Here is a 20090-nt window from a genome sequence, read left to right as displayed (position 1 = left end):
ATAACAGGATTTAATCTTGTACCTGTCCCAGGATATAAACCACTGTTTTCATAAAAGAAATTAAAACATAGTTAACAAGAGAAATATTACTACTAGAAGATGTTACCATTAGCTTGCCCACTGTGTAGCCAAATTACAAATAAACCCAACAGAAAAATGACATTTGGGAAGACTTTCTTTGGGTTTGGTTGATTTATTTTTTTTAGGTCATTTCTGTACTCATCTAAGTCTGCCCAATAACCTGAGAGGGAGTCAGATTACCAACTATGGGAAATAACTTGAATGGAAAATGTCACAAATTGAACATTTCTGCTTAGTAAATTTTATGGCAAAAAAAAAAAGAGAAATAGCAGCAAGTTCCTTTTTGTATAGAAAATGAGGAATAAAAAGAAATTGAACTAATATTTAAAGACATTTTGTAATCTAGACAGTTTCTTCAAAGCATGATGAGAGTCAGAGATAAATGGTGAGGTGACACTAGAACTACAAGCAGCATGGATTATCTTAAAAGGAAAATTTACAAGTCAGCTAAAATAAGTTTATGCATTAAAACTACATCTTAGCTTTCTCACAGAAATTATTGGACATTATGGGTTATTTCATGCAGAGCCAGTTTTGAACTGCCTGCTTTGAGTCAGTATAAAATTTTATACCTTCAGGAAATATTGGTGCCAGCACAGAATTTTTTACACATCTGTGCATTTGCCTATATAGAATCCAGCACAGATTCCCACAGGTACAATATCTATACATACACAGAGATTCTGGTCTCATTTTCTGCACAGCAAAAATGACATTTAAGGTCTGAACATCCCCTTTACACAGCATCAAGAAGTGACTGATAAGAAAGACATGGTGGTTTTTGAATGATAAAATGTTTTGACATTGATGTTAAAAGTGTTTTACCTCTCACATCTTTAATTTGCACCACAGACAGGTTGTCTAAAATATGTTCTTAAATACATCAGCCCTGCTCAGGGAGCATTTTGCTCAGAGATTTGTCTGCTCCATCAGATGCTGGCTGAGGCACTCCTGTGTGTAACCTGCCACGAAGCATTTCTTCATCATTCCTGCTGAAAACTGCTGGAATGGGGGCAAGGGCACTCTGACAAACACCACAAGCATCAGAGTCACTCTCTGTGATTCTGAGGTAGACATCACCAAAGAAAAGGCTTCCAAAAATCCTAAATAATGAAGCTGAAGCAGAACAGAGATGTGACATATGCTCCACCACGAGGTCGTGTTTCTTTTTGTGTTACCATAAACCTCACAACACTGGGAGCAAATGAATAAATCAGTGCAGGCTTGACACTATTTCTTCAATCATCTTCAGTTACAAAGCATGAAGGCTTTCTCTGCATGCCAAACATCCTGTTAATTGATAAATAATCTGCACAGCTGGAGGGTCAAGCTGGGCTGGAGCTGCAGCTCTCAGGGTTAACAAATCCTCATCCCTGGTGTCTGAGCACAGCTGAGACCACAACTGGAATTCTTTGCACCAGCAGCATCCAGCACAGAGCTGGGAGAATTACTCTGCATTAAATTCTAGTATTTTTATATTGTTTTATAATGAACTTCAGGCTTGGGTTTTGTTGTTATTCTTGTTATTTGGTATTTTTGTCATTTGTCTCCTCTAACTAGCAACCCTAATAGCTCTCTCATCTTAGCAGCAGAGCATTTTACCTTTGGACAGTTCTGTTTATAAATCTCTAGAACAATGCATTTTTAAGGAGTAAGGTAAGTACTGATTCATGAAGCAATCAGTGCAAAACTTCTAAATAATTCACCACTGGGCAGAGGTAAAACTTCAAATACTAATTTATACCTTCATCTTCCTTTTCAGAGCTGGATTTTTTGACTCTTCATCAAATGATTTTGAAGCCTGTCGATTTTTTTTTTTAAAATCTTGACATTTGGGAAGGTTAAATGTTCAATAGATTGGAATGTTCTGCTGAAATAAACTTCAATAATGCCTGTGAATGATAGAATCCCATAAAATTCTGCAGTTTCTCTGGAGATGAACAGTGCACTCCTCTTTAAGCCATGTCCAAAGGTACCACAAGAACTTTACTGCCACTCACTGAGTGTGTCTTGCTTTGATATATTTATTGTTCATAGATAATTCTGAGGTTGATTTGCTTTCTAAACCCACAGGTAATAAACCATGTGAATTAATTTGGTCTCATATCAAGATGCACTCTGCTGGTGTAACAACTGTTTAAAACAGCTCACAGGTGAGAAATTCTCTAAGAGCTGAGTACATCAAAACTAATAAAAACTGAGTAAAAGTAAAGCACATCTTCTAAATTTTGCCCACACAGCTATGTAAGAGAAACACAGAGCTCTTTTTCCCTGTGAAAGTGAGTGCATTCACAGAACAAAGCATAAACCCAGATAAAATATGAACAGGACAAGCTCATACTCTCCACATGTTTTAAGAGATACAGCCCTGAATTTTCAGGGTACTTAAGTTTTATTTCTTGGCAAATGCTTACAAAACCCACCAGAGCTGTGGGAGAACAAGCCAGGCACATTCTCAGCTGCATTCCCTTGTGAAGAGGCAGAACTTTTACAAGAGAAGGTTCTGGGGAGACCTCAGAGCCCCTTCCAGTGCCCAAAGGGCTCCAGTGGAGCTGGAGGGGGACTTGTGACAAGAGCTTGGAGTGACAGGCACAGGGAATGGTCTCACACTGCCAGAGGGAAAGGATGGAGGGGATTTTAGGAGGAAATTCTTCATCCTGAGGGTTGTGAGACACTGGCTGGAGATAGAAATGCTCCCCTCCCTCCCTCCCTGGGCTGTCCAAGGCCAGGTTAAAAAGGGCTTTGAGCAAACTGGGCTGGTGGAAGGTGGCCCAGGGGATTGGAATGGTTTAGATGGTTTTTAAGCTCCCTTACAGCCCAAAGCACTCTGTAATTCTGTGGCTGTACCTTGAAATATGCAGGCTGCTGTTCTCAATATTGGTGATACATCACAGTACCCAGCCCAGGAAGAAACTCAGTTTATCACTTAAGAGCTACTGACTTCAGTATTTGCAATGGTGAATGTGCAAAACCTCCTGTAAAATATTATTTCCAGTTAAATTACCACTGGGCTGTTACCAAGCTAATAAATCCTTATGAAGATCAGACATTGAGGAGGATCTATGATTATATTTCTGATGGAAGGAAATGGCACTGTTAGGGAGGATGACTCTGTCTGCATCTTGAGGATGTGTAAAAAGAAAGTTTTTGCCTTAATTTATGCTGTTTGAAAGCCCTGAACTAGTTTTTTAAAACTTTATCCTTCAAAGGCATTCTTAATATTCAAAAAGACCTTGCTAATTAACTCCTAAAACTACCTCAAGTCCAACCTGCTTTTCCTGCTCCTTAGAAAAGTTTTAATTACACAGATTAAGCACTGGAATTCCAGCTGTCACCTTCCAATAGCTTTCTTCCTTTTTAAATCAGGTGCTTTTGTGCTGATCTCTCCTTTGCTTTGAGCAGAGCTTTGGACAGGTTGCTTTTATGATGCAGCAGTTGCATATGACTATTAAAAATGATGTGACAGCACAGAAGGTGCATTTAACCAGTTCCAGACCATGGAGAGAGCTCCTGACGTGTTCTGACACCTGGCAATCAGATTGGGCTCAGCCAGAACTACCTGAACTCCTGAGTGGGGCTGGAAAAAAGAGAAACCAGGCACTGCCATCACCAGGGGGTGTGGTGGCAGCAGGAGGGACAAAAGGCCAGAGTTCCTTCAGGGTGAACTCCAAATCCAGTGTGACAATTAAATATCACAGGGCCCCCGACAAGTGCTGGAAATTCCTGACTGGAAACACTCAGGACAGCTTGGCAGGGAAGCAGCAGGGGGTTGGAGAGGAGACCTTGAGAACCTTCCAGAACCTTTCCAGCATGCTGAGAGCATCCAAACCACCACCACGAGAGGAGGACGGCCACAGGAAGGACATTTCAAAGGATGGAAAGGGTTTGACCTGTGCTACCCTCCCTGCAAGAATCAATCACACAGCAGAGTGGAAAATCCAGGTTTCCCAGTTCCCTGGCTCCCCTTGCAGCCCAGTGTGTGCACTGGGAGCTGCTGCAATGTCCCAGGAGCAGCCAGAGCCTCCAGCTGCACTCCCAGCAGGGGCTGTGCCCTGCAGCTCCTCTGGCCTCACCCTTCTGCAGTTGGTGAAGCATGGGGATGCTGCCCAGTTTGAAAATAGAATAATTACTAATCATTGCCATTATGACACAATGGCTCACACAGAATTTGCAGACAAAATCTAAATTACTCCAATTATCTTTTAATCAAGGTCTAATAATATTTACTGCAGTGTGCTCAGCTGGAAGCAATTCCTGCTCCAGCTCAGATAAACTGACCAGGATCTGTGTGCTTAGGAAATGCAGTTATTTGTCACAAATGTCCCCAAAACACTCTGAAAGTGTTTTGTACACACTTCCCAACAAACACAGAGCAGAATTCACACATTCCAGAGTGACAGAAAATTGATCTGTGGTGCAGATCCAGACCAGCTCTGCAGTGATGTACAAGTGATGCAGAGCCAGGATAATCCAGGCATCCCTCACCAGCTGGCTCCTCCTGCTGCCCCCTTTTAGTGCTCTGCATGAATTCCCACTAAACCAGAACTCCTCAGTCCCACTTGCCCCACCTGAGCTCCTGAGACATGAGAGCATCCCAGCTGAACTCCAGCATCACTTCACACCAAGGCTTCTCTGAGAAGTTCTCTCCTGGTGAGATGCACAAACAGCATTTCCTTTAAACATCTGCCACGTGTGATGTTTCCTATCCATCCACTGAATGGAGTTTTGATACTTAAAAAGAAACTTTATAGATAAGTAGATAGCAAAAAGAATTCAAAGGAAGAATGGCACATGGGTTATATATATCCCTTTCAGATGTTTAATGGCTTATGAAACACTGAGCTTCTGCTTCCAATATATAAAAAAATGAATTTTAAAAGTTCTAACATAAAAGATATATTGTCCTAATGAATGAGGATGTTTTTACAGACTCTTCTGTAAGTGTAGAATATACTCTATGCTTACACCAACTATCATCTCATGAAGGCAGGATAGGTCCTTCCAAAGCCTGAAAATCAGAGAGCAATATCCATGTGTGACCTGGAACAGCACAATCCCACCCTCCTGCTCCTCCGTGGAACCTGCTTTTCCATCTCTACTGCTACATTCCTGTTACTCCTGCTTTGCCCTGGATAAAAGATTCAGGACTATGAATACAAAGAGCTCGGGAAGTTGAGGGACCACTTTGGTTTTGCAAGTAAATAAGCATCACTCAAAAGACAAACCAGTTCTGATTACAGTTTTGTGTTTCAATGGCTCACTCTTATCTGGTTTTGTTTGGGTTTTAAATCGATGAAAGGGTGCTGGCAGTTGTGATTAAGAGGTCAAGCACTGAATACAAAAGTTTTTTAATCTACTTTTTCCCTCAGCTAGCACTGGGTGTCCTGAGTTATTCATGGCAGCAGGAGGCTGTGGGTGAACACTGCCCCATGGCCAGAGACACAGGGAAAAGCCTCATTATCACCTATGTCTGAAGTAAATAAACCCACGGGAGTGCCCATAATCCAACACATACATGGCCTTTCAAACTCAATAACTGCATTCTTCCCTTCTTCCAAACTATCAATTCCTCTTTGGAAAGCTTACAAAAAAATGAAACATTGTTTTTTGGGTGGTGTTTTCTTTTGTGCCTGTGTTTTGAGGAAAGGGAGCCTCTTTTGTTGTTACACAAAAAAAGAAGCAAGAAAGGTACTCCCTTGGACAGAGTCCGTTAAAAATCAGATTATTTCCACAGCATTCTCCTATTATTCACCTGCCAGTAAAATATGTACACTCATTGTCTCTCTTTGAATGCCTATTTTTATCTGACTGAAGCTATATGGTCATTTTTGTACTTATTACTGAGTTACTAAGTTTTTTTTCTTCCTTCTTCTAAAGCATGTTTTTCTGTTCTCAAAAACTGGGCCACATGCCTCTGAGGAGAAAGTAGTGCATTATTTCATTCCCACCTTTTCTTCTTTTTTGGCATCTCTGAGGCCTGCTATGCCCAGAAGTGCTTCCACTCAAGCTGGACCATCAAATCAATTATCACAGCAGTCTGCTTCCTAAATATGAATGGCAATGAATGACAACAGGCAAGGCCAACTTTCAGCTTGGATTTGTCATTGGGAATGTAAATTTTTTTGTTTTGTTCTATAGATGTTTGGTAGAGTGGCAATTTGACCAAACTCTTCCCCCTGCTGTCTGCAGCTGCATTCTGTGGGTCCCCAGATGAAAAGCTTCCCCTTTGCTACACCAAAGACAGAAAAAAAAAAAAGATAAAATAAGACATAGGGAACTATTCTCACCATAAAAAGTTCTCTTTTCTGCTTATCTTTTACTACAATCATTGCTGTCAATGAAAAAAAAGAAAAAGCACAATGACAAACTGCTTCCATTCCTAGATGTTCCCAATTTCCAGGTGCAATTATTTTTAGTGCTGTTGCATCATTTCACAACAGATCCCCACTCCCAGAAACGTGGCAGGGCTTTGGAGCTGGAGTGAGCACGGCCTTGTGGCAGCCCTGAAAGATTAATTTCTGGATGGAAGGACTCAGGTACAATGTAGGACAAGGCAAGCAAACACAGTAAATTAGAAAAGAGTAAAAAATCTTATCCCTTACTCACAGTCATTGCTGGGAATTCATGTTTTCCCTAATGAAAAGCCATTTATTCTTTTGCTAAGAAGAGAATTAAAGCACATAAATACTAAATGTGATTCTAAAAAATGTATTTCCAGGGCTCTCCTTCACTGACACTACTCATACAAAAACCTACAAAGAATGAAATTTATAGTAAAGCCTGGCTTAATTTTTGGAGAGCTGATTATATACTAGGAAAGGGGATTTTAGACAGGAATTGGGACACATACCCAAAAACTTTGGGGTGAGAACACTGCAGGGTTGCATTACTGCCAGCACACATAATCCCAGTGCTCATATAGGAAAGATTGTATTGCCTATTTTAGTAAAAAACAATTTCAGCCAAGCGGGCAGCAATTTATTTCTTCCCTCATAGACAGATGAAAAAATAATACCGAAACTCTTGACTTCCATCCTGTTAGCAGAGTCTGTGAGCTGAGTGAGCTTTTCCTGGCAGGAGGGAGGGTGATGGTTCCACCTAGTGGTGCCCACAGCCCCAGTGGGCAGCACTGGGGCTCGAACTGGGAGAGCTCCCAGAACTTCTGCTGACATCCCTCCAACCCAGCACAGTCTTCACCTGCTCTTAGGTCCATCAAATATTTAAGGGCTAAGCTTTCAGTTTGTACAAGTTGCTCAGTTCAGTTATTCACTTGCTGGATGTTAATTTTCATTGCAAACCAGAATCCAGATGTGCCATTTTCTCCTCAAACCAGAAGGGCTCTTCCCAGGAGTCCCTTCCAACTTATTCACCTGCTGAAATGACAGGATTTCTACAGTGAATTGTCAGAAAATTCTGTGTACAAGATGACATCTGTGGGTCCTTTTACTGTTTGTGTTTTTTTTAAACAACTGCTCTCATCTCTGTCCAAGGAGCAAGTTCTTCTGGGTCAGACTGCTCCAGCAGCTGAGAGAAAAAAGGGTTTTGCTGCTGGAGGCTTTGATGCTCTCTCAAGAAAGCTGCTTTGATCCAGTGCCCCTGCTCACCCACCAGCTCAGGAACCTGAGACCATCACCCTGTTCCACTGACTTTTATCTCCTGACAGGGACAGTCTCCAGTAAATGATGGATTTAAACACATTTTTCTGTATGGAGCTACAACAGAAGCAACTCCTTGTTTTCCTCCCAATAAAATAACACCCAGAGATGTCACAGATGAGGTCTGGGAAGACATTTCTGAAATTATCTTTTGGAATTGTATAATATCCTGAAAATCCAAAATGTTAAAAATGCTTGCAGAGTCTTACATTTCAAAATAAAGATATTTCAGAAAATACAGGGCAAAGAGAGAGTTTGCAGCCACCAGAACCCCAAAACAGCCCCATGAGCTCCAGCCACACCTCCAAAGCATCTCCTGCTGCCTGGGAGAAGGAAAGGAAGGTTGGGAGGTTTCCCTTGGTGCTCCCCACTCCCATCTGGCAGTTGTGAATTCTGCTCCACGAGATGAAGAACTAGTGAAGAGTGAAGAGCTGAGCTCTGCAGCACATCCCCAGGCCTGACTACCTGTCACATCATGTTGGGAGCAGGATTATGCCTGAAAAGGTTGACAGAGCACAGATTTATCTCTCTAAATCAAACACTGTGTGTTTAGCTAAACTCAGTGAACTTTAACTAATTAGCCCATCATTACAGTAAATTCATATTGAGTAATCCTCAAAAGGCTAAAGCCAGAGCCCAGGGGATTTACACTCAACCTGAACAACTGAGAGTAACAGAGCTATTGGGAGAGATTTCTTCCTGAAAAGAAAAAAAAAAAACAAACAAATACAACCTTTTCATGCCAATTGTTTGAGGTGAAGCCCTTTTGAAAACAGACATTTTAAAAAAATAATTAAAAATTTACATATATCTAAATTGAGATGAGCTCAGCTGGTTTAGCCAGGTGCTAAAACCACCAAAGTTAAGGGGTCAGTCCCTGCATGGGCCATTCACTTAACATTTAGATTTGCTGATCCCTGCAGGTCCCTTCCAACTCAGAATATTCTGTGATTTCTGGGAGTTATCCATGTACACTAAAAAGGAGTTCAAAGTGGAAATCAAAAGGCTATAGAGTCCCACAAACATAATATTTTCCATTGATTCTGTATTTTATCTCATGTTTTAAATAAAGGAAAAAAATACTGGGGAACAGGAATGGAAGGTAAATCAATTATAAAGACATTCAAACCCGTAAGAAAATTCTGGTACAAAATTATCTAAAATCACAATTGCAGAAAGACTTCTAGAGCAACAAAAATTATCATTTTTAAGTAACAAAACTATGTTTATGTTTCAGTTTGCAAGGACTGCAGAGGGAGAGGCAGAAATCTCCTGGGCTTGGAGGCTGGGCTGGAGCTTTGCCTTTGCTGCACTGATTTGTGGGTCAGCCTCTCAGGAAAGAACAGTAAAGTGACACAGGAGAGGTGGAGCTGCTTCTGGCCAGGCACTGAGAGTTTCCACACTGCACTTGAAACAAAAAAAGTGATGGGAGAGTCTTAGTGCAATTTGTCCAGGTGGTGAGTCCTGAGCCTGCTCCTCACTGATCAATGTTTGTACAGAAGGAGAGCTGCAGCCTCCTGCTCTCCCTGCACTGCAGAGCCCCAGCCTGTCCAGGCCATGGAAAAGCTGCTCCTGAACACAGCCCAGCTGCAGGAGGGGGCTGTTCCTGAACACAGCCCAGCTGCAGGAGGCTGGGGCTGCTCCTGAACACAGCCCAGCTGCAGGGGGCTGCTCCTGAACACAGCCCAGCTGCAGGAGCTGCTCCTGAACACAGCCCAGCTGCAGGAGGGGGCTGGGGCTGCTCCTGAACACAGCCCAGCTGCAGGGGAGCTGCTCCTGAACACAGCCCAGCTGCAGGAGCTGCTCCTGAACACAGCCCAGCTGCAGGAGGGGGCTGGGGCTGCTCCTGAACACAGCCCAGCTGCAGGAGGCTGGGGCTGCTCCTGAACACAGCCCAGCTGCAGGGGGCTGCTCCTGAACACAGCCCAGCTGCAGGAGGGGGCTGTTCCTGAACACAGCCCAGCTGCAGGAGGGGGCTGGGGCTGCTCCTGAACACAGCCCAGCTGCAGGGAGCTGGGGCTGCTCCTGAACACAGCCCAGCTGCAGGAGGAGGCTGGGGCTGCTCCTGAACACAGCCCAGCTGCAGGAGGCTGCTCCTGAACACAGCCCAGCTGCAGGAGGGGGCTGCTCCTGAACACAGCCCAGCTGCAGGAGGGGGCTGGGGCTGCTCCTGAACACAGCCCAGCTGCAGGAGGCTGCTCCTGAACACAGCCCAGCTGCAGGGGAGCTGCTCCTGAACACAGCCCAGCTGCAGGGGAGCTGCTCCTGAACACAGCCCAGCTGCAGGAGGGGGCTGGAGCTGCTCCTGAACACAGCCCAGCTGCAGGGGGCTGGGGCTGCTCCTGAACACAGCCCAGCTGCAGGGGAGCTGCTCCTGAACACAGCCCAGCTGCAGGAGGGGGCTGAGGCTGCTCCTGAACACAGCCCAGCTGCAGGGGGCTGGGGCTGCTCCTGAACACAGCCCAGCTGCAGGGGGCTGGGGCTGCTCCTGAACACAGCACAGCTGCAGGAGCTGCTCCTGAACACAGCCCAGCTGCAGGAGGGGGCTGGGGCTGCTCCTGAACACAGCCCAGCTGCAGGAGGGGGCTGGGGCTGCTCCTGAACACAGCCCAGCTGCAGGAAGAGGCTGGGGCTGGTGGGGCTCACCCAGCCCAGAGCTCAGACTCACCTGCTCGTCCTCTCAGGTGATGCTGCACCCACCTGGGAACAGCCAGTGCTGCTGCTCCTGTCCCTGCCACTCCAGGTGACACCACTGCACACCCACACCAATGAACCACTGCTGAGCCCTCAGACAAACAGAGATTTCCTAGAGAAACCAGAGCCCTCCCTGCATTTCAATCCCTGCTACAATCTCTACTGAACACCAGCTGTTAATTTCATTTCTAGATAAAAGATTGTTGGTTTTTTTAAACAGAACTTCTGTTCACATTTGGTCCCTATTTGCCACTGCTTTTGCAATCAAATAATTGAGTTTGCTCCTACAAGTGAGCCTTGTTTCCATATTAAAAACAACCTGTTAATAGCTGGAGCTGCAATTTGTTTTCTTTCTTGTGTTCAGAGGCTTCTGTTGAGATTAAACTGCCTTTTGTTCACTAACAAGTAGGAAAAGATGTTTTAGGAAGGAATACATCTTCATATTTTATAAATAGAATAATGGAGCATTGAGTACTTCACTGGAGCAGATCCCAGCTTCCACCTGGGTCCATGGCACTGCTCAGAGCATCAGTCAAGTCAAACAAAAACCTGGTAATGTGTGTAAATTTAACAGCTCTGACTAAAAGTATTGTGCAGCTATTGTCTGAGGAAGTCTAATTAGAAGTTCTCAATTCCTTTTTGAAATTCATTCCACTGTATTCCTCCTTAATCCTTGGGAAAAAAAAAAAATTAAAATAAAATTAAGAGCTCCTGTTTTCATTTACAAGATGTGCCATATTCAAATTGTTGCCCTAAACCCTACAAAAGTTATTTTATGCTAGAAAACACAAACTGTTCAGACAATATTTTTCAAATGTACTCTACCTTCTATCCTTTATAGGTTCCTTTAGAAGTTAATTTTTAAAAAGTCCTCAGCAATCTAAAGTTGCAGCCATTGTGTTTAAAGATGACAACATGCAATTAAAATCCACAGATTCTCTTACACTTCTCTCCATATAATTCTCAGAGTAACACTGCATTATCATCAATATTTTGCAAGAACTTTTCTCTCAGACTGATATTTCAGTGATCCTTAAAGAATCCTCTTGCATCATTTCTGAGATATTTTGATCTTGTGGCAGCTTTGGGATAATTTGTCCATTTTTCCACCATCCATGAGCCTCTTTGAAACAAAGACATGACTATGCAAGCATGAACTTGGTCTCTTTGTTCTTCAATACACAGGGCATGGGAGATGTGCTTTGGAAAAATTACCAGGCACATCAAGATTTGAACTATTTTTGTCCTGTTCTACCTCCTCTTGAGTTTGCTACCAACTCTCCTCATGACTACAAGGACACTTCCAGTAGCTGAAGGCCCCAAACAAAGATTATGGGTGGGTTTGTTGTTGGTTTTAAAATGATTTCTTTTTTAAATTAAATTTTACCTCCAGCTCTAGAGACTTTAAACAGTTTAAACCTTTGCTTCCCTGAAAATGTCAACAGGTTTTTCTAAGTCAGGGATTCTAGCCATAGACAAGAATTGAAAATTCTCTGGAGGATGTTCCTACTGACATCTGGAGGGCAAAATGTGCTCCAAAATCAGGCAGTGGACAGCAAGCAGAGAGGAACTGCCTCAGCACAGCAGCTGTGGTGCTCTAGGGGGTTCCAAAAAGAACAATTGCTTGAAAAACACAAGGTGCATTATATTTTATTACTCATCTCCTCTGCCCTATAATAATTTGTTTAATGTTAAATCTTACTTTTATTTATGAGAGCTCATTGTATTTATCCTGAAAGGAAATAACAGGACAGGTGTGAAGGCAAAGTCTGAAACCAGCCCAGGAAATTGCAGAGCTGGAGCTGCAGGGGAACAAAACCTCCCAAGGATGGCAAGCAATGAGCTGTGTCTGGAAAACCATCAGTGAGAATTCACAAACAATCCTGACAGCATGTGAGGCTTCAGTGCCACAGAGTGGTGAGAGTTCTGTGAACATTAAATGTTCCTGGGAAATGCCAGCAAAGCAAAACCCCACAAAAAAAAAAATCCCACAAAATCCTTCTGCTCTTCTGCATGGCAAACAGAAACCTGAGAGCCTTTCAGGATGGTTTCCCTCAGATCTGTGCAGGTGGGCAGGGCTCTCACACACATGGCAAGAGAGAATAATTATTATTATTATTATTATTATTGTTGTTGTTGTTGTTGTTGTAATTATTATTATTATTATTATTATTATTATTATTATTATTATTATTATTATTATTATTGTTATTGTTATTATTATTATTACTATTATAAAGGTATTTAAATGCTGAGGTGTTTGCACAATGTGGCCACCCAGAGGACAAGGCCACCAGTCCCTGCCCCAGGCTGGCCACAGGGACTCAGCCAAGGACTCAAGGCTTTATTTCTTCTCTCTTCCATGACACAATTCCATGGAATTGCAGAGTCCTGCAGCCCTTGGACAGCACCTCCCTACCCTGGGCAGCAATTCCTGTGCAGCAGTTTTTGTGTTCCTCTGCCTTGCTTGGCCTTGGGATGTCCCATCCTTTCACCTCCTCCACCACCAAAAAGGTTTCAGCACAAAAATGAGATTCCAGCAAACTGCTGAACCTGCTTTATAAAGGTTCAGGCATGTCCCAGAATTCCCCCTCTTGGTGCTACAGAACTTTCTGATTCTTGAACAACACATTTGAAGAGATTTTCCCAAGAAGTCTAAGGACAGCTCAGCAATTGATTCATATCTGTTCACTCAGCTGATGAGCTGCTACTCCTTTAAAACAAAATCATGATTGACTTCAGTGAAATCTGTTTTTGAAATGTATATTCCTCAGTAATAGTGTCTCTATTATTTCAACAGAAAGTAAATATTCAGAAAACTCCATAAACATAATTCCAGCTTCCTTCTGAGTGGTTATCCATTAGGAGAAATAAATGAAACTTCTAATAAATCTCCCTTTAAGGTCTACACTCTGGTGAAGTGCATTTAAAAATAAAATAAGCTTTTGTCAAAACCATCTTGTAATGAACAGATTTTACAAGTCAAGAATTTGTGAGTCATCTTTGGAATGTCTGTCAGGGATGATAAAGTATTTTTTCAGGAGTGAATCATCAGATCTAGGTGGTTTTTCTTGTTCTGGTTTGGTTGTTTTTTTGGTTTTTTTTTGGGTGGTTTGTCTTGTTTTGGTTTTATTTGTAAGGAAATAACTAATTAATTTCCAAATTGTTGATTCAATATCTTGCTGGATTTTAATCAGCCCTCAGTAATGAGGGAATTTGTTCTTCTCAGACTCAAATTCTGCTCTATGAAGTCACAAGGACCTTTGGGGTCCTCCACCCCATTCTGTTTTGGACATAATTCTTCCAGAGCTTCAAGCCAGGTGAGCTGACAATGAAACCTGATCACAGAACAGAAAACACTGCAGCCCTCCAAGCTGAATTATTTCTCCCTTTCCTGAGAGAATACTGCCAATAATGGCTTTTTTTTCCCCCCTATTATGTTATTTTAGAAATGGGCTCCCTTTAAAATGAAAAAAAATAAAAAAATCATCCTCACAATGACTGAACATTTTCCCTATTTCAATGTGGTATGTCTATTTTAATTTGTAATTTAAATTTGTAGGCAAAAATGCAGGAAGGCTGACATTCCACTCCAGTAATATATTCATGGAATTACAGACACATAGCCTTGTAAAATTTTATATACTCTCCTTATAATTATTTAAATAGAATCTTCTTCACCAACAGGAGAAATACTCAATGCAACAAAAAATGGAAGAAAAAAATTACAGAAATCCCAGGGAAAATGAGAAGTGAATATAATGCAGATCTAAGGAAGAACTCTAGTATCTTTGTTATTTTTAGACCTCCATCTGGAAGGCACTGTACAGTGTGTATATGGTTTTTAAATAACAATATTATGACATTATATACTTCCATAAGAGGGTAAAGGAGATGAGCTAATGCACACACTAATAGATGTATTAGTGATAATGTTCTTACAAAATCTTATATCAAAGCCTATTATATCACTTTTCTCCCAAAGAGAAATGAGGTGTGTGACATGCAGAGATCTCCTACTGGGACAACAAACCCACCAAAGGGTCACCTCTGCAGAGCCTTTTGAGGATGGCTAAATAACACCAACTCTTTTAGGGCTGGTGCCTGAATAAAAGCAATTCTAGGATTTGAAACTCAAAATTCAGGACTATCAGAATTATTATTAATGTACACCATCAATTTCTCACATCTGGTTTTAGTCATCATTAAAAATAACTTCACCCTAATTGCAGCACCCTTTAAAGTCTAACAGCATTGAAGCTGCAAGAACCCAGCAGTGCAATGTCCTACAATTAGCCAGCAAGGATTGTGCTCAGGATGTGAGAGCAATTTTGGAACTACATACATTACAAATGTACCAGCTCAGCTACATGATGTTGAGGCAATAATGTGCAATAATTAGATGAACCACCTGTGCTGCAGCTTCAGAAATGCAATGAGACACTGACAGGAAATTGGGTTTGAAATGATGATTGACCAGGTCTCAACACAGCTCCTGGAATTCCTGCCTGCAGCACAGTGAGAGCACCCTGACAAAGTGCATTGTCATGCACAGCCAGGCCTGCAGTCCTCCAAACCCAATCTATTCTGAATAGATGGCCAGAGATGCTTTGTAGAAAGATGCAAAAAAATCACAGCATAAAACCAGCCAACAACCTGCCAACAGACAAAACACCTCCCTGAAATTATCTTCTCCCAAATTCCTAGAAGCATAAAAGCAATCCAATTGAGGACAAGGTGATATTACAAAATCTATACCACAAAATTGGTAACATTTTCCACTTGTAATAAGCTGTAAAGACCCGACTCTGTTGTTGGGTAGCCCAGCTCTAATGAGCACCATAAAGCAGAAGTTTAAGCACAGAATGCAGCTGCATTCTCCATTCCACATGTGGTGTCCTGTCCTCCCCTGCACAGCACTGCTCCCCTGACTGTCCCTCTGTGGCAGATCTTTCACTCACCCTCTCACAGATTACTCAACTAGAAACATCAGGAAAATAGAATTCCTTCTGGCCTCTCCCAGAAAGACTTAACTAAGATGGAATCAGTGCTCTGTACCTGAGCCTTGTTATTTATATATGCTATATATATTATATATGGGTGTGTCCAACACAGAATCTTATTTTCTCCTGCTAATGAACACAAAAATGATAAGGTTCATGGTTTGCTGTTACATCACAACCCATGGAGTAAATATTGCCTTTGCAGGAGGGAAACTAATTAAGTTCTTACAGCTGACAGCCACAATTAAGAACTCTGGGCCAGTGTCTCTGTGCTGAGCTTGGGGGATTCAATTCTACACCGTGTGCCCAGGACAGGATGGAACAGAAATCCTCCCTATCTACAAAATAACCATTTGCACCTAATGTCACTTCAATTAATCCCCTCCCAAGTCACACACTGCAACAGTGATTTTCATCTCTTTCCTTTCCATTCATTATGTATATATATTAAAATATTAAAGCCCATGTGCTTTACCTCAGTAAACAGTACTGTGGGAGAAAATTTTTCAAATAGAAGTGTTTCACAATAATTGCATGATAACAGTGTCAGCACTGACAAAGGAAATTCAAATGGCCAAATGCAAATGAAGTTAGCCTTGCATATCGTTCATTACTCCTGGTGTAGTTGGTAAATGAATGCATGAACATCCTTTTTCTGCATGTAAAAGAAGTTCCTCCAACTTCAGCTACTGCATAAAGATGTAGCCAAAACTCAGCTATCAATCTCTGGAAATGGAGGCCTTCCCATCTAGCAGGACATAACTCATTAAAATAGAACAGTTTTCAGATTCAGTGTGAATTAAAAAATAAATAAAGTCAGAATGGTGAGTGACTTCCAGCTCCCACAAAATCCTCCTACGTGACCTTGGCAGCCTCCTCCTGGAGAGCTCTTCTTGCTAGGCTGGTTGCTGTGAAGAATTCCCTGCTTCTCAGAAAAGCTTTGTTTTATTTCTAAAAATCAGTTTCACAGGACATGCTAAAAAGGCTTTTAGATTTCTAAGGGGTTTTAGGAGGTTCTGATGCAACTGTGCCAAATCAACTCTAAGAGAAAGAAGCTCCATAATAAACACTGTGTGTGACTCCAGAGCTGTTCTGGGTGCCTGTGATCAAAAACAACTGGAAAGAAATAAATATAAATAAATACAAATTTGTAGGAAAATTTACAATTAAATACAGCACTTGATTTCAGGGTCTGGAGCAACTGGAACAGTTCTGCACCTGACTGGCACAAGCTCAGATGTTCTGTGGTCCAACCTGCAAATGCCATGAGGCTGCAGAAAAATCCCCAGTGCTTCCAGGAACTCCCATCATCATTTATGGACAGTGGGTTTTTACTTAGAAAAATTTAGAATTTCTTATTTTTCAGATCTTAGGGCAATTTGATGAGTAAAGTGACACCAATGCTGAACTTTAAAAATGCTGGAATTTGAAAAATATTCTGAAACTTTAGAGGGAAAGCTTTTCCCACTGCACTGGAATGCACTCTGAAGCACACTAAGAAAAGTGAGGGGTACAGAACTCTCCTTAGCCTGGGTAAGTAATTAATGCTCTGGATGAGCAACAAACTCAGAGGTAATTAGTCACAGTTCCACAGCACAGGAACTTTCTGAAGGACATTTAGCAGAAGGTGCACGTGGCTTTGCCATTTGATGGCACATTTTCTCTTTCAGGAAAAATTCTTGTACTGGGGAATAAGAATACATTAAAAGAACAAGTTAGGTTTAGAGAAAGCAGCAGCAGCAGGCACCAAGCCCAGAGCTCACAATCCCATTTCTCTGTACCTGTCGAGCTCACCAAACATTTATAAACACCTGACATGCTCTAGGTCATCACATGAACAATTCCTGCACACCAAGATCAGAAAATCAATGCTAAAGACAACAAATCAATCTCCAGCACTGGCTTCAGAGAAGGGGAACACACCAACAGAGGTGAAAGCAATCATGTAAATGTACAGAATTCCTGAATTTCTGTCTGTCTGTCTGCCCAGCCAGTGCTCCTGAGGTGTTTCCAGAGCCTCTTCTCTCCTTCCTTGCCTGCTCAAAGGAGTGTGGTGTCCATCTAAAAACCTGGAGAACCAATCTGAGCAGGCTGGGGGCTGAAACCTCTTTAGTTCCTTTCTGTCCACTTCTCCTCCATCCTGCTTGTAAGGAGAACTCCTCTGAAAACTCACAGAATTCAGGTTTGGGCTGCAATGGACCTTAAAAATCATCTATTTCCCAGCCCTTGTCAAGTAAAATCTCCATGTATTAAAGCTGTTTCTTTCATGCCAGGCCACCAGAAAAATGTATTATCTAACTCCTCCTTTAATTACAAAAGCCATAAGACAAAATGCAGACACAGTAAAAATAGATTATACCACAAATACCTATTTTTAAACAGCTTTGGGACTCTTTATGGAGCTCTCAGGACTCAGGTAATTTGCTGAGATTCGATTTGAATGGTGCCTGTATTTATATTTAGAAATAAAAGAGAACTTAAATCTACAATAATGCCACGATAGCAAAATGAGTAAATTTATTATTGGATAGCTCTTGCTATTACAGATGTGGTAATTTTGAAGCACTTGGATCATGTGTGAGTCTCATTAGCCCACAGCACCTGACTGTAAGCAAAAATCCTCCATTACACAACTGAATAGCAAAAATGCTTTTAAATGCTCAGCTCCTCAGAGTAAAAATGTTTGAGAAGATGAAGAAGTTTAAATACAAACTGATTTTTAAACTCCAGATTAAATTTTTATAGTCCATAATGGATATTTCCAACTTTGTAACAGGTATTTAATGTTAAGGATCTGTTCCTCTGAAAGACATTTTACTGAGCACAAATTCAGTGCACCTCCCACCCCCTTGCATTTTAACATTTATAATATTCTCACCAATTCACAGATGCAAGCATATCAAAACCCAGCTTATTTAGACAACTGTCACATACAGAATGACTGACAATGCTTTCAGGAAAGCAAATTTGCTTTGACTGAAGGCTTTTATTTGAATGTGGTTCAGGTAAATGAGGATTGTGCACCAAGAAAACCTCCAGATTTTATTTAATATAATCATGCAAAGGTAAAATTAGTTTAGCAAGGCAGACAAGCAAGGGTGAGTCTTTAAGCAGAAGATATTCCTAAAACAATAACCTCTTATTAGAATTCTGATGCAATGCAAAATATCCACCTACTTAAACAAGCCCATATTGGAAATTAAAATGTCTGAATGCCATATGAAAATTATCAAAAATCATTTATAAACAGGAACATTCCACTGCCACAACTCCTTTTTCTCTTGCAAAAGTTAAACAGGGAGTGGAAGCCCCTCAGATGGTTCCCACCAAAGACACAAATGAGATGCTGAGAGTGAAGCAGGGAGGTTTGACTCCCTTTCAAGGTGTCCTCTTAGTATGGAAATAATGAGAGAGCAGCAACTGATTTGATTTTTGATGCAGGCATTAAAAATAATCCCAAATGTGTGCTAAGAGAGCACAGGAAATCCTCAATAACTCCACAGAGATCCATGGCCCTTGCAGCACTGAGAGCCACAGAAATAATGGCCCAGAGCACCAGGGGGCTGCCAGAGTTTGTATATGGGAGAGAGAACTGGTTATTAACACTTAAAGAAATTTAATTCCCTGGCAAAAAACTTAGTAACTTCATAGAAAGAACCTTAGCAGAACAGTTAGCTCTGTGCAGAAATTTGCTTTAGCTAATTTAGAGAAAAAAATATTCCTGAATTGGTTTTCTTTTAATAATTTCCTACCCCAGGGCCAGGACAAAGGGCAGGGATTATTGTGCTGGCTGCAGGTTTTAATGGCACCCTGGGATAAATGCCACCCAACACTGCTCTTTATTATACCAACATTGGCAAACTTGCAAAATGCAAGAGTGTTTTTGGAAGAGGAACCAACATTACTAGAAACTGATTTCTAATTATTATTTTATGGGCTCAATAAGCAAAGCAATCCCCTGAAAGGACAATCTCTCTCTCCCTAAAATCCTGTGGCTAGAAACAATAAATCTCTCAGGAGAGAGAAACCACACAATGTTTTTGCACATGGAGTTCTACAGAAGAAAGAACACCTAAGAGTAGAATGAAATGTAAAACTAGAGCAGGGGGGCAGGAATTTATTATTATTACTTCCATGACCTGATAACAAAACCATTTTTACTGGAAAACTCTGGGGTTGCAATGCAACCCATTAAAGTGTAGCTTTTCATTTCCAGGCTCTGCAAACAAACATAATGCAGTTAAACATATTAGAAATGGGGTTTATTTTTCTGAACCTGTCTGCACATTTCACCATTTGATTTTCCCCAGCAGGAGAGCAGCAATGTTGAGCAGCCCCCTGTGTCCTGCAGGAACAGAGCACCACTCCTTCCCTTCTCCACCTCTTACCCAGTCTGAACCTGACTGGAAATATTTTAAAGATATGACCATGTAAGCAAAAATACTCTACAAGGCACAGCAGCACCCTCTGTAAAAAAGGCAAATGGAAAAGGTGGAATGAAACTCTTTTGGGCTGGTTGTAAGCCTGTAGTAATTGGAGCTCTGTTATCCAAATTAATTCATCCCTCCCAGGTTTTTTCCCAAACTGATCAAAATGCCACTAGCAGTGATACTAAAATTTGTTCCATTTGAGTCAAATTTCCCTTGTGAAACCACTG

The 20090-nt window shown here is 41.6% G+C and overlaps 1 protein-coding gene across 1 annotated transcript in view; it reads right to left on the bottom strand.

Moving 5' to 3' along the window:
• Nucleotides 1–20090, bottom strand: part of DIAPH2 (diaphanous related formin 2) — a 164022-nt gene that overhangs the window by 28904 nt on the left and 115028 nt on the right. The gene's annotated exons all lie outside the window — the stretch shown is intronic.

This window comes from Oenanthe melanoleuca, chromosome 4A (assembly GCF_029582105.1).
Source record: "Oenanthe melanoleuca isolate GR-GAL-2019-014 chromosome 4A, OMel1.0, whole genome shotgun sequence".
NCBI classification, from domain to species: domain Eukaryota; kingdom Metazoa; phylum Chordata; class Aves; order Passeriformes; family Muscicapidae; genus Oenanthe; species Oenanthe melanoleuca.
This window is presented reverse-complemented; position numbering and strand designations above follow the sequence as displayed.